Raw genomic sequence first — 15106 nt, 5'->3', positions numbered from 1 at the left:
TATACCTGATGATATTCGTTGTCTTATCGTAGGTTCATCGGGGTGTGGTAAGACGTTTTTGTTATTTAATTTTTTATTACAGCCAGGTTGGTTAAACAATAATTACTTCTATATATATTCTAAAAGCATGAATCAGCCAAAGTATGAGCAGTTAAAAGATCGATTTGAAAAGGCAGAACTAAAGTTTAAGAAACAAATAGCAACGTTCTTAAGCGGTAATGATTCTATTGTACCTATTGATGAATGTGAAAAATACTCTGTAGTAGTGTTTGACGATTACATTTTGGAAAATCAAGATACTGTTAGAAATTACTTTACAAGAGGTAGGCATAGACATTTAGACTGTTTCTATCTTGCACAAACATATTCAAAAGTACCTAAACAGCTTATAAGAGATAACGTTAACTTCCTATGCATATTCAGACAAGATGATACTAATCTTAAACATGTGTATAATGAGTTTGTTGGAGGAGATATGTCTTATGATAAATTTAAAGAGATATGTTCAAAATGTTGGCAAGATGATTGTGGTTTTATAGTAATTGATATGACAAGGAAGGTAAACAATGGTAAGTATAGGAACAAGATAAAACACTTCTTAAACGTTTGATGTTTATTGACGTTTATTTATGTTCTTTGATGTTTATTAACGTTTATTTATGTTCTTTGACGTTTATTGACGTTTGTTCGTTTTCTATATAATAAATGGATGAGAAAGATATTAATAAGAATATCAAGTTAAAGGAGTTCTTGATAAAGGGCTTCAAATCTTGGAAGAAAGAAAGAGCAGGTATATATGATAAATTTAAAACACAAGAGCAACCTGTAATTGATGCTATTCAAAACTTAGGAAGTGAGATCAAAGAAGTAGCAGAACAAAATAAAAATCTAATAACTAAACTTGTTCCAGTTGTACATAAGACGGTTTCAATAGATCCTAGTCTACTAGAAACACCTAAAAAGATAACTTATGATAGTTCCCCAAGTAGTAGTGATACGCCTATAACGGGAGAAATAAAACAAATGAGAAAACAAATTAAAGACAAAGTTGAACGAGTAGAGCCTTTAACAACAGCACAATCATTTGGTAAGATTGCAACGAAATATTATAGTAAAAGAAATGATAGTGTGTTTGGAATAAGAACTGTAGAAGAAGATGGAAAAATAATAAATAAGATAGGAAATTCTGAAGTTAAAGTGAATGGCGATAATTTGATAATTAATGGTAAAACTTATAAGGGAACAGAAGGTCTATGGGAATTGTTAACGATGAATACTAATAAAACCATTGAAGATTATGATGATGATGATTTTGAACAGTACAAGGAAATAATAATAGAATCAGATGCTATCTTCCAAAAATATAATCGAGATAAAAAAGTAGCATCTAATAGAGGTTCTAAGTACATTAATATTATCAAGCCTATTTGGGATAATTATATTAAACCATCTTTACCTCCAACTCCTAAAAGGACTGGTGAAGGAATTAAACAATATACAGAGATACCTAAATAATATATATGGATGGATGATGTGAGAAAGTTAATTGATCGGTTAATAGTTATAGATGGAGAAGAAAAGGCTGGTAATAATAACTTTTATAATGAGAAAGTAGGTATAGTGAGTATGATTAATAATAAGCTTTCATAATTTATTCCTAATGATCCAAAAGGTATAGGTTATTTGATTAAGATATTAAATACATTACCACCACGATTCTGGAGTGATGAGAAGCTTGGAAAAGGATTAGTAAATGATTTGATTAATAAACTCCCATTTGAATTACATATTCCAGGTTTTAGATTTTGCGGGCCTGGGACTAAGCTTCAAGAAAGGTTAGAAAGAGGTGATGAAGGTATTAATCCATTAGATGAGGCTTGTAAAGAACACTATATATACTACAGAGACAATAAAGATACAGAGTTAAGACATATTGCAGATAAGGAACTAGAAACTAAAGCATGAAAAAGAGCATTTAGTAGTGATGCGTCAATTGGTGAACGATTAGCTGCTTTTGGGGATGGTACTGCTATGAATGCTAAGGTTAAGTTAGGATGGGGATTATAAGTTTTTAATTGTTATTATGTATGATTCTTTTATGGGTATATCCCATAAAAGCGTTGTTTCAAGATTTTCTTTATAATAAATGGATAGTGTTGAGAGTTACGAGTTACAAAGCTTTAAAGCTAACACAAGAACATTTAATAATTTGAATGAAGCTAACAAAGATATTGAGTTTGATTTCGATGTAAGGGATGGCTTTATACATCCACACAAAGCAGATTGTCATATGACTTTTGAAGTTGTTGGTGCATCAGTCGGAGGAACATTTGGTGCAAATGATACTATAAAACTTGTAGATAACTTCTTACCATTCTTCTTTTCTCAAATTGAGGTTAGAAAGCATGGTGTTGTTATAGATAAGATTGAGCTACCAGGAATAACATCTACAGCTATCGGAACATTAAAGATTTCCAAACCAGAAGTTGAATATCTAAAACAAGCAGGATTTGAAACAGATGATAAACTTGGTCTAAGAAAGGACTTTAGTGTTTTATATCCATTAAGATTAATTCCCGGCTTTTTAAGTGATTATAAAGAGGTTATGTGGAAAGGTGGATTGAGAATAACATTTACAAAAGCTAACAACAACAACGATGTCTTGTATAAATGGACTGGATCAGGAGCAGGTGCAGCAGCTCCTCATGATGGAAAAATAACAATAAAAAGTATGGAGATAAGAATGCCTATTGTTGAATACGAATCTAATTATGAAAACAGGTTAAAGTTGAATATTCTTAAAGAACCTAAAATCATGTTTTCATTCCATACTTATCAATGTGTTCAAAAGACTGTTGTAGGTTCTTTCTTGGAGTTTGATGTTACTACTCAATTTAATTCTAGACAATTTGATATGCCTGATTTCGTAGTTGTAATGTTGCAAACTGATAGAAGTGGCAAACAAACAGCAGATGCAAGTAAGTTTGATCATTGTAAGGTAAAGAATATCTATCTTAAGAATGGAAGGAATGAGGTATTTCCAAAAGAATCAAGAAACTTAGATATTGCTAACAAGGATTATTTTAAGATGTACGAAGATTATACTGCATTTAAGAGAATAACATGTGGTAATATCGAAATGTACTATGATCCTAAAGAGTTTATAGATAACAGACCAATGTATGTGATTAATTGTAGTAAGAGGAAAAATGTATCGGTAAATGAGAGAACAAACATAAAGATTGTAGTAGATTTTGCAGAAGCTGTGGCTGCTAATACTATATGTTATGCGATATTAATTGGACAAAAGAACTTTACATATGACCCTAAGAATGAGAAAGTAGTAGAAGAGTTTTAGATAGTTAAATGTATGTTTTATTAAAGTTTTTCCATAAACAAAATTGATAAGAAATGATTAAATATTTTTGGTGAAGATAAAAATTGAAGAGTGTTCGTTGATTTTCTATATAATAAATACCATGTCAAGTCATATTGAGCTTTTAAATAAACTTGAAAGTCTTGAACAAAAACAAGTTATTGGATTAAGAGAATTAGAATTAAATAGAGAATATAAGATTGTGAAAATGGAAAAGATTAAAACTAAGTTTGGAAAGAGCATATTAATTGATTGTGAAGAGTTCAAGGTTTTTCTTCCACCTAGATTTACAAAACACTTAACAGATAAAATGATTGATGAGATCGTTAAAGATGGAATAAAAATCAAATACACTGGTTTAAAAGATAATTATCCAACTGTTGAGTTCTGTATGTAAAATTTTTATGTAAATTTTTTCTGTATGTAAATGAGGATTGGTTTTATGAATTTCTCATAAAACGAGCATTTTCCTTATAATAAATAAACTATGGCTAATTATTTGAATAAAAAAATGATGTTAAAGCATTGAGATTCCTTCGCATAGATGAGTTAGAAAAAGGTAAAGCGTACGAGATAACATTATGGAAATTGATTCAAACACAGCGTTATGGTCAAAGAGTTTTAGTACATTTAGATGAGAAATATAAGACGTTATTACCACAAAGATATAATGATGAAACTGAGCAAGTATTGAAAGATTTGAAAAAGTATAAGCTGTTTGTTAAGTATGAAGGTTTGAAAAATTTAGATAATGGTTATAAAATACATCAGTTTTACTTTAGAAATGAATCCAAAAAATAAAACTTGTAATTTTAAGTGTATAAGTGTTTTTTATGGCTTCATTATCAATATCTGAACTTGTAATTTTAAGTGTTTTTATAGTATCAGACTATAAAAAACTAAGACCTTTGGATATACAGAACATAATGTCATTTAAATTTTAAAGATACATATATAAATAAGGGATTTATTTGAGTTTTTTGTAATTATATCCTTAGAGTTATGCAATTTATAAGACATTCAGTAGATACGAAATTTATTTGTCTATTGATTATCGTTTGAATTTTGAAAATCGGTTAATATTTGACGAAGTTATAGCAAATTCGAAATAGTATCTTTAGAGTTATGCAACCTGCAATACAATCAAAAAATAGCAAATTTTTTTCTTTATCGATTGTCGTTTGAATTTTGAAAATCGGTTAATAAACAACGAAGGTATAACGATCTGAAGATATTTTCCCTCATGAGCCGCCATTGATGTTAGGGTTGATTATCGTATCCAAAAAATTATCATGTTTACCTTATTTAGTACTAGTTCATTTGTAAGTTTCAGAGCTTAATTCATAATTTTAACAATTCTTGAAAAACATGATAAAAAGAATTAGTTTCCAACCCTGTTTGTCACGTGAAGGTAAAAATCATCACGTTACATTGTCACGTTATCTAGCTACAATTTCTTCTCTTCACAATCGAAAAAGTTTTAAACTTCTTAGTTTTAGTTATAACGTGACAGTTTGGTGTTGTTATTACTACACTTCCATATACTGCTTGATTACTAAAAAGAAAGAAAGAGTGCCTGAGGGAATGCAACTTGTGACTTAAAAAGAAACAAGTTCTCCTTTACATTGCTACTACAATTATATTCATATGGAAGTCACGTACGCAATTTGCATGCAAAATCTTCCTCATATACAATGGAAATAGATAGCCTTGGCTTTAGTTCAACTTATTTTTTTATTTTCAGCAAGCAAACTGGATTGTGTGTGTGTCTGTGTGCATGTATCAGTGAGTTAGATGAATGAATATATATATATATATATATATATATATATATATATATATATATATATATATATATATATATATACTGTTTGGCTGTGCGTTTATTCAATACTCCTATACAGTCTAAAGTTCATCTTCTTATTACTCGGGCATTTGTGAATCGATTTTAATCAAACAAAAAGTATCTGTTAAATTAAAGACAGCACTATAAGTTACAAGTTTTAGATGTAAGTTTTTATGATTTTAAATGTCATAAAAGCATATTCAATCTCACTTTAACATTGTAGTTATGGGAATACTTTGCGCTCTATAACTTTGTATAATTAGTTGGTTCCTTCTGTGTTAAAGTGTAATGGTTAGTGGTGGGTTCATAATTTTTTGGTAGTTAGGGGGTGGAGGGGGAAATGCGCTAGTAGTGAGGTTGACTATCTACTCACGATACTACCGAGAGCACTAGGGAAGTACCGCTAGTGCATGCGCCATGTTAGCTTCTTACTCTTACATGTACGCAGTCGCTTCGCGCAACATACGGTTTCCTAGCTATGGGACGCATGGGAACGTGACTTTCTGGATGCACCTCGCATTATTTATATTTAATATTATCAGCAATTCGATCGCTTTGATTCTAAGTGGTGTAACTCCAAAACTGAAATTTTCCAGAAGAGAACTCAAAATTTCAAAATTTCATGTAAATTGCTTGAAAAGAATGTTATTCACCATTTGCATTACAAAAGAACTTTCATAATTATGTGTTCTTCATAGGAAGATAAATGTGGATTTTTCATGAGATATTGAACTTCCAAGTCCTCTCTTCAAAAATTTGTACTTGGGAGCCACAGTACTTCGAATTCAAGCGATTTAATTATTTATTCTATGTTATTTCTTTCTCGGGTTTTTGTATTGTACTGATGCGAGGATAAATATTGCATCTTGTTCACATAATTATTCATTATACACATATAGCTTGCTTATCATGAAAGATAAACTACGAAATTGTCTTCAGTAACATGCGCATGATGGAATTGTTTCAAAGAATTAAAATACGTACATTGTTTAATGTCTTCCTTTTGTTTCATTTTCAAGTAAATGTTAAACTCTAAATCTATTGTGCTGTATGAAATAGCTGCAAACAGACTTGTGTATCTACAGCAGGTATTTAATGTGCGTTACCAAGATGCATTCTCTTAAAGTATACGTTATAAATGAATATATTTTATTAACATATTATATATTACATATTATTTTCAATTTCCACAAGTAATTTTAGTACTTAATGTCTGTAAGAATTACGACAGGCACCTTAAGTAATTTTTAGAGATATAACTTTTGTGTGGCTCAAGTGAACGTGATAATACTATTACGAGGACATGCTCATTCTTAATTTAAAAACTATCACATTAAAGAGAATATTATAGAAAATACTTCAAATGAATATATTCCACAATAGTTTTATGCAACACTTATGAACTTCTATGAGGGGTAACGTAAAGTTTTAATTATGGTAGTAAAAAAAATTAGGATACAGGGATTGTTGTGAAGTCACCACCCAGATTTGCACATTTCTCCTAGCGTTCTTTCACTTTACGAATACCATCATTGTTGAAGTCTTCAAATTGTGCTTTAAACAACTCTTCTACCTCATGAATGACGTCATATGTGTTATCAAAATGGCGACCACGCAACGCGTTCTTCATTTGGGGAAACTAGAAAAAGTCACTGGGTACGAGGTCGGGAGAATAAGGGGAATGCTGCAATACCTGGAAGCCACACGCCATTGCTTTGTTGACAACAACTTGAGATGAATGAGCTGGTGCTTCTGAAAAGGTGTCAGCAAACGAGTCTCCTTTCCCCTATCTCAAAAGTTAAAGGGACTGGTCGTTGCAGTGCTTCTGCAACACAGCACGGTTTCCAGTGAACGAGAAGGTTTTTCGCGCTAAATAAAATTTCTAAATTTTATTTCACTAGCAATTAACAAATGGAATTTGTTTTTATGCATTCATATTTTTAAATTACAGGACCATACTGAAGCAAACCAATATAATGACAATTTAAAAAAAAAGTAATTTGTGAACCAAATATTAATAAGTCAATATGCAGAACCCCCCCCCCCTCCTCTGTGGATAGTATTTTAGTATATACATATTTTTTTTATAAAATAAGTATATTTTATACTCTTGATAAAACTGTATGGTGGGGAACGTCACATTGAATTTGGGACTAGTTAGCAATGCTCAGAGGAGTAGCCACGAGGGGGGTCCACCGGGTCCGGACCTCCCCAAAATTTCGAAACTCAACTAGCATTTGCAGACTTTCTTAACGAACCATACCTGTTTAACAGAAAAATGATTGATGTAAGCTAAATATTTTATTTTACGCCTTATCATGTACTCTTTCTTTTCTTATAGAAATAATCGTTCTATCATTTTTTTTTAAATATAGGTGACAGCAATTAAGAATTACTTATCTTTTCGGGTACAGTATAAGACAGGTTCGTTATTACGTAGACGTATTGGAGCTTCCTCAAATACTTTGGACCCCTCCCAGCTAACATGCTGTTCCTATATCTGGCGGGTTTCAAGGTTGCTTTCCAGAACTATGACATTGATAAACATTGTTTCCCCTCATGTGGAAGTATATTGTGTTCATCGTGCATTGCGTAACAACCAAGACGGGTGATTTGGAATGTAGTTTTTTTTCTTTTATGCAATTGTCTGTGTGTGTGTTGATGTATGAATAGGGTTGCCAACTCTGTAAAATACAATTAATGAAAAACGGCACTTCCTCAAAATTCTCTATGATATATGTCTCAGTGTGAAGTATCTCTGTTCGGACCTATCCATGGAAAGGAAATGTACTATCGTCAACAAAAGTGCATTAACACATATATTCTGTATGTCCTTAGAATATTCACTAATAAGCTTAATAGATACATTGTGCTATAAATGAGAAACAAATCGATCAATCGACATTGATCAATTTATTGTATTTACCAGTAACTACCATTTCTTTAAAATTATCGAAACAGATGAACAAAAGTATAATAATCTTTACGTGACAATTTTGGATTTGGAAATGAAATTCACTCTTTAAACATATAGTCTCTACTCAGTAGCGTACCCAGGAATTTATTTCGGGGGGGGTTCAAACTAAATATGAAGCTATTTTATATTAAAATTGCTAAAATTGCCCCTAAAATTAGGCTAAATTTTTAAAAAGTCGAAATTTCGGGGGGGGGGTCCGGACCCCCGTGTCCCCCCTTCCGTACGTCCCTGTCTCTACTTCAACTATATAGGAAATTGCTTTAAGAAGTCATTTTCCACTCTTAATAAATGTATAAAACTCCTTGAAAGCAAACTTCAAATTTTCCCTGATACAGTCCCTGTCATCTCTCTAAAATTTTCTAAACAGGTGAACACAATATATTAATCGTTGATAGATGGTGAAAGGTAACAGTTTTGAGTTTACAGAATGACAGCTACTTTTCAATATCTATACTTCGAACTAGATACAAATTTGAAAAAAAAAGGTATTAAAGGGGCTGGTGAGAAGTTTGTACCCGTCACCGGCTTTAATCAAAATAACAGCAATGTTTCCGCCAGGCCAATGAAAAGCTGGCCAGTTGACAGCCCTATGTATGAATATGTGACATTCGCAATTCATATACCAGTATCTCTTTTGTATCAGCTGTTTTGGTTATTAGTTATTAGATTTAATTTTATTGTGTGTGTGTTTTAATTCTGTACATAACCTACAAATTCTGAATGAATTACATACCATGACTTCTGTAAATAACTTACAAAAACAAATTGCCCAGCTTTCAACTGAGGAAAAACTTACAATTAAGGCTTAGACAAAACAAGCAAAGTGCAATTCAGGAGTGTGTTCGAAAAAAAAAAAGGTTTAAATTTACAGGACATCTTATGGCAGTAATGTTGTATGCACTAGATACATTTCCACAATTTATTTAAAATTTTCCTAGATAAATTGTGAATAAAGCGTGTTCAATGTACATTTTTTTTATAACATTAATCTCTGGTACGAACTCTCTTCAGTCTACACCGAAGAGGAATTCGGATCACTGTCAGGGACTAAGTTTGCTAGAATGAATTCTTCACAATAATCTAGAAAAAAAATATTTAGTGAATCTACAAAGCTTCTGAAATTAATATTAACTGTACCTATGGCGTCAGTAAAAGAAGAAAAGTTTTTTTTTTCCCAATTGACACTTTCAAGAAATTGAATGTCCCAAGAAAGGTTATCACCATTGGTTATGCTTTCCATCGAAAAAGACCTGACAATAAGAATACCAGAGTTCAACCAGCATGTATTAGGCAGATTTGTTCCAATCAAAGAGAGAAGAATGAAGTTACTAATTAAATAATGTGATTAATCGGATTAAACGTTCTGCATTTTTTATTTTTTAAAAACAGAATTTTATTTAATTTAACATGTCACATAGCATTTGCATCTAGAGTTATGCTGATTAGTCAATGAGTCCACTTTAAATCTTCTGTCTCCGATCGTTCGTACTGCAACACCCGAAACCACAATCCACCGGCCGCCACTGGGAAAAGCACTAAAGGAATTCAGTTGCTGAGACATTTCAAAAGTCTTCGGTCGTTTTTCTTAAAAAAAGAAAAAAAACTCTATGTACAGTACCGCTCCAAATTCGAGACTTAGCAACAGTGCAGTCGAACCAATTTAATTCCATTAATAGCCATCAGAGGCGCTTTCATCAAGAAAAATAGCAATTATTTCTACATCATGTGATTAGGTCTCGTGACATTCCTCAGCCAATTAAAGCTGATTAAGGTGAAAGCAGATTAGTACTACTTTTTTTGTAATTATTTACTGGAAAAGTTAAGAATATTGCTCTAATGTTTGCATGAACATAAATGACATAAACCACTCTGAAATAAGTTCCTGTGTACCAGTAAATCATATGCAACTGCTCATTAACTTTTAATTTAGTTGGGGAAACAGGACGGTGGAAGGTGAAACAAAATACTTTCCGTAAATCTGTCTTTTGTTCATTTGCAAACATACGGAACGTCTTCTGTAAGTAAGCGCCAATAGGTTAAGTAACCTTGATCCAAGAAGTAGTATCTGAAATCATTTGTTTATTCAGAATGTTGCAAAAGCATCAGCTATGACCATTAATAAACCCCTGGTTACTTGCTTTTGTATCTTGAACTGTGTCTCCTTAACTGGTGCTGCAACACAATTGCCATGTTCAAGAATGAGAAAATAATACGAATACATTATATGGATACCAATTACTTTTAGGTAATATGCATTATAAGTATTCATTGTTATAGAATATAATAGGATAGTTTATTGTCATTGAGCTTTAGAAGCAATAGACAACGTTCGAATTATATATATATATATATATATATATATATATATATATATATATATATATATATACCGTATAAAGAAAAAAGAAATCATAACATACAGACAATCAATTGCTGGTTAATAGTGTAATGAACAGCCGAATAATATTTGAAATAAAGTGACACGGCAATTTACAACACAGTTTCTTCACATTCATTGAACTTCTGAATCGAGTAAAATGGATTTGCTATTAACCAATCATATAACTTTTTCTTATATATCTTTAACGGCAGCTGCTGTATGGTGGATTAGGGATGCGCACGAGTCGAGACATGTTATAAGGTCTGTTCCTGTGAGGGAAGCCAGATATAAGGGGAATGGGGTTCGATACTTGCTTGTTCCAGTTCGAGAAGACCGACTAATAATAATAATATTGGGATTCGAACCTTGGATCTCTCAAAGATCTCCTTTACATCATCATTCAAATGCACAAATTAGTAAATTGACGTAAGAGACTGGCAATAAACAAGTATCTTCACTCCTCCACGGTCCTAAGATTCGAGCGTAGCGGGCCTAGGACAAATCTGCCAATTACCAAATGCGCCAATCGTGAAAATGGACAAATCTGCCAATGGACAAATCCGCCAATTACCAAATCTGCCAATTACCAAATCTGCCAATTACCAAATGTGCCAAACGCAAAAATGACCAAATGCGCCAATTGTGAAAATGGACAAATCTGCCAATTACCAAATCTGCCAATTACCAAATGCGCCAAACGCGAAAATGACCAAATGCGCCAATTGTGAAAATGGACAAATCAGCCAATTGACAAATCTGCCAATTACCAAATGCGCCAATCGCGAAAATGACCAAATGTGATAATCGTGAGAATGGACAGATCTGCCAATGGACAAATCTGCCAATGGACAAATCTGCCAATTGACAAATCCGCCAATTACCAAATCCGCCAATTACCAAATCCGCCAATTACCAAATCTGCCAATGGACAAATCTGCCAACGGATAAGTCACCGAACTATCATTTTATTTTAGATGTATTCTTCAATCATCATCCTACAATATTACGAAAAAGAAGAAGAATTATTTATGAAAGAAAGCGGAAAACGGTATTTTAATTTTGATGTGTTTTACTTTAATTAATTCGCAATTATGTTTCAAAATGAATGTTTACTGATGTTGGTTGTTGGAGTTTAGTATCTCATTGCTGTACATAGGCTATATGAGACGTGACGTAACGCGATTGAATTTTAATGCCCTCTTACTGGGAATCGAACCCGAAAAGACTAATGTTTGTTGTAATTATTCGATAGCCAACAAATAATTTTCAGAGTAAGTTTCTCTTTATGTAGTTAATACGTTTAAAGTGGATTGAATATGATCCAAGATTAGTTCATATAAAAGGAAAATTAGTATAATTGAGTTCACTTCGCATCTATTAGTAAATACACATTAGTAACTGGTGTTTTGTAACTTGTATGCTTAGTGATTTTGTAATAATTTTGTGATCCTGATTACAGATTTCTAAAGTGAAAAATATTAACTGTTAACAATCGGATTGTACGTTTTGTTACTTAATTTCTCTTAACACTGACACACATATTTCCAAGAATGAAACGCGTAGTTCTAACAGTCTTCCAATGACGAGACATATATCATTCCATTGATAATATTGAGGTAAACAAAATGTTATACATGCGTGTAAAAACCCATGTAAACTTTTCTAGAACATGTAGTAAAATATCGTATTCGTAGATATGAACATTGATGCTCTGTTACAGCTACTTACTGATATAAAATAAAAGTGAAATTGAATTATATCGTCATTAACCATGCACACTGATCTTGGAATTGGCCTCCCTGGATGTAGATATCTTTATTCGAATTTGTGACAAGGATATACACATATTTCAATACCTCCCCAAAATTATACAGAAGTCGTCGTCGCTGTCATTAAGATCTTTATTACACCAATTCTAAGACTACATTACTCAGTTAATGAGATATAGTCCACACTGTTGATTGATTTTCTTCCTTTAAAAATAACATTGTCAAACACATTATATATGTATAAATCGATAAATCACATCGAACCAAATAAAATGAGATGCTCGAATACAAGTTTAGTTTATATATATATATATATATATATATATATATATATATATATATATATATATATATATATATATATATAAAAATATGCTGCACTAACAACTGTATCTTTTGTTGCCAATAATCAGTGACAGCTTTCATTCAATGTCCTGGCAGTAGTGAACTAGCAGAGTTTCCTTGTCTTTTCGTAAGGTGACACATACACTTTTTCGAACATGATAGTTGTAATCGTAGGTAATAACAATCAAGTTAATTAAAAAGTCTTGGTAATAAGTATTTTCAAATTGGTTAAAATGAATACGAACCTGTTTTCGGAACGGGTAATTTGAATAGGGACATCAAAATATAAGCCGTCACTTTAGAATCTTTTTAAAGAAAATTACAAAAGTGTTTACTTAAAATATTTACTTTATATTTTACAAGGCTATGAAAATATTTCTTCACATTCTTTCAAATATACACAACTTTCACAATTACAAACTAGAATTTCTCACCAAGTACAAGATCGTATAAAAAATAAATACCAAAATTTATAGTTGTAAAAGAATTTTTTTCTGTTATAACTTTCGATTTTAAATTTCACGACTGTAAATCAGGTCGAGGACAAAAGTTACTTGTAATATGGGCAAAGTTCCTACAATCTAGAACCCCGCAAACCTGACTCTTAATAAATTATATAGAAAAAAAACTATATATTCTAAACGTTCTAAATAGAGTACTCAAAAAAGATCTCAAGATACGTGTTTGCAAACAAGTCATGATTATACTAACTACTGCCTACTTATTAACGATGTTATTATTGCTAAAATAATTGCGTTTCTTCTTACTTTCCTTATCCATTTTCTGTTAAAGATTATGGATTCTTGTTCAAGACTTTTTATTATTAACTTTTACCGACTGTATTTTCCTACTTATAATAAGGAATACATATATTGGTTTATTTCGAAAATGTAAAAAAGAAGCAGACATCCGCTTAATGAATTAGGTCAGCCATAGACAGGGCTGCTCGTATATTTCATGGTCTTTCACACAAATTCTATGCGAGGTCCAACCAAACATGTGAAATCTCCATTTCCGTAAAGGTCGTCAGCACAGTTGCAACTTCGTTTTTGTTGAAATAGTCAAGTAACAATATTTATATGGTTCAAGTCCTTTTTCTTTATTATTTCTTCTACTACTTTTAAATTTGAAAATTGAAAGAGCTTTTGTGTAAAGTGTATCCCTCTCATAGTGGGCTACTTACATGATGATGCACCACAGGCACTTCGTCGGTAACTTCAAACTTGAAATACTCATAACGGAATAAATTGAGTTGAGTTGATTTTAGTTTAGCGTCCCTTTCAGCAGCGAGGCTATATGGGACGTGGACCTACTGATTAACGTGGAATCCAAACCACATGAGCTCCCGCCGGGAATCGAACTCGGGTCTCCCACGCCAAAGGCGCGTACGCTAACCGCTTAGCCACGGAGGAGCTCTCATAACGGAATAAACAAAATAAACAAAGAAAAGAAATAAACTGGCTCCCCAAAGACCCGCTTTTCCACAATATTAGCCACGGTTACCCCCTTTGCGGTCATATTAGTAAAGAAACGCAGTTTGTCCTTTACAAGATAATATTTCCTCTACATACATTTACAGTCTTTTTAAAATTAAATAATATACAATAAGCCAATACATTACTCACATATTTATCTTCGTATTCTCTTGTATTTCTTTCATTATAATTTATTCATGGACATATATAGATTGATCCTTTGGAACAAATGCTATAACTTCAATAAAAGTATCACAAATTGCCTACTTATAATACAGCATATACAAAGTATTCTCTTTTTATTTGCGTAAGTGTTATTCTCTTACATACAATTTTTACTTTATGGTTTTTCAATGAATAGGTTAGGTTCTCTAAAATAACGATGTGTATGGCATGTTCCCTTTTCTGTACTTATAAATTTATTTATACAAAACTTAACATTTCGACTCATATTTCTTTGATTTACTAACTAGTTATATATTTTTCATTATTCATTTCGATAACCTGGGAATAGTTGTAAACTATAAATTTATAAAGTAAGTAGTCATAACTTCGAAATCAACATGTTTTCTTCTTCCATTTCTCATTCAGTCACTTTCTTTTAGAAAAAATGTACTGTGTCTTTTTTACAATTGCAAACGTAATATAGAGTCACAATGATACAATTTAATGGCATATAAGTATTATAATGTCTTAGGAATGTTCGTTAAAATGACATACATTAAAGCTTATACATACCAAGTTTTTGATAAAGTTATTACAACCCATTATGTATCAATAGTAGCATCTTAGGAAGAAGGGCAATGCATTATACGACATTACATTAGTTGAATCGCTTTTGGCGTTCTTTTAGGTACCTCATTGCAACCATTACCTTGAGCTACATCACGAGATGTAGAAAGAGTAGAAATAATATTCTAGATAAGTGTGTTAAGTCT

General features: G+C 31.8%; 1 protein-coding gene across 1 annotated transcript in view; it reads left to right on the top strand.

Moving 5' to 3' along the window:
* Positions 1–6270: 6270 nt before the first annotated feature.
* LOC145674543 (uncharacterized) overlaps positions 6271–15106 on the top strand; it is a 153233-nt gene continuing 144397 nt past the window's right edge. The window contains exon 1 of the mRNA XM_081744710.1: positions 6271–6319. The gene's annotated coding sequence lies outside the window, so the exon portion shown is untranslated. The remainder of the gene's footprint in view (positions 6320–15106) is intronic.

Source organism: Thermobia domestica, chromosome 17, assembly GCF_964235325.1.
Source record: "Thermobia domestica chromosome 17, izTheDome1.hap1.1, whole genome shotgun sequence".
Taxonomy (NCBI): domain Eukaryota; kingdom Metazoa; phylum Arthropoda; class Insecta; order Zygentoma; family Lepismatidae; genus Thermobia; species Thermobia domestica.
The sequence above is the reverse complement of the archived record's forward strand: the minus strand, read 5'-3'. Positions and strand labels throughout refer to the sequence as shown.